Raw genomic sequence first — 1,044 nt, forward strand, 5'->3', positions numbered from 1 at the left:
ACAATAAAATAGTATAAACAAATTACACCGCAATAGCCGAATCTCTAGGTCTACCAATAAAAGAATTAAGCTATGATCCTATAAGACATAGAAAGTAGGCTATACATACATCCAAGATTGATTTCTTTTTCTCTCTTTACGTGAATTCCAGGATAAAAGTTAAACTACTTTTGGAAGTAGCATTTTAATGTAGTGAATTTCCCCTTAATTAGTTCAATCAATCAGAGAAAGAAAGGATAAAACTATAATATATGTGTCATATTTTATTGCAACAAATAAAGTGGGAGCGAGGAAAAGGAGAGCCTAGATCGGAACTACTCTCTACTATATCTTCATAACTACACATAGGGAAATAAGAAATAGACAATTTCTTTTACGAAATTGTAATTTGCTATACGCATGCTATAGTATATATACAACTTTTGGATAGGAGCTATAGTTATTTATGAGAGAAAGACTAATAAATACTCGTGACACCATTGATTATTACAGAACGGGGAATACTGTTTTAATGTTTTCTCTGTGCTGGATAAAGTTAATAATAAGGCGTTGACTGCTAAATTTATTGTCAAGTATATGAGTAGTTAAAATAAAATGGAGTAATTGATTTCCTTGTTATATATGTTTAAAGGATTGTCCTACTCTTGAAAGGAATCTTGAGGAATAGCAACTCTCATCTAGAGTACAGAATCTGGTCCATGGGGTTAGGTAGCTGAATATATTACATACATATATATTTTTATTTTCTTTTCTTTATCTTTGGGTGGAAAACACATAATATAGTGATGATAGCTGTTTTTCTTTCTCACCCCACATAGTAACATCCTATGCCACGGGGAATGAGGATGCTCCCCTGTAACGATTAGTAATTAACACTTTGCTTCTGAGGTAAGAGTGTCGCAGTAATTAAAATCATTGATTTCTTTTAATATGCCATTATTGTCTTATTCACATTTCAGGACAAAATTTTTTATGACTGTATGTGTTGATGGATAGCATATCATCAAGAATTGTCATGATTAGTATATAATATATATCCTTAAT

Source organism: Arachis ipaensis, chromosome B03 (genome assembly GCF_000816755.2).
Source record: "Arachis ipaensis cultivar K30076 chromosome B03, Araip1.1, whole genome shotgun sequence".
Taxonomy (NCBI): domain Eukaryota; kingdom Viridiplantae; phylum Streptophyta; class Magnoliopsida; order Fabales; family Fabaceae; genus Arachis; species Arachis ipaensis.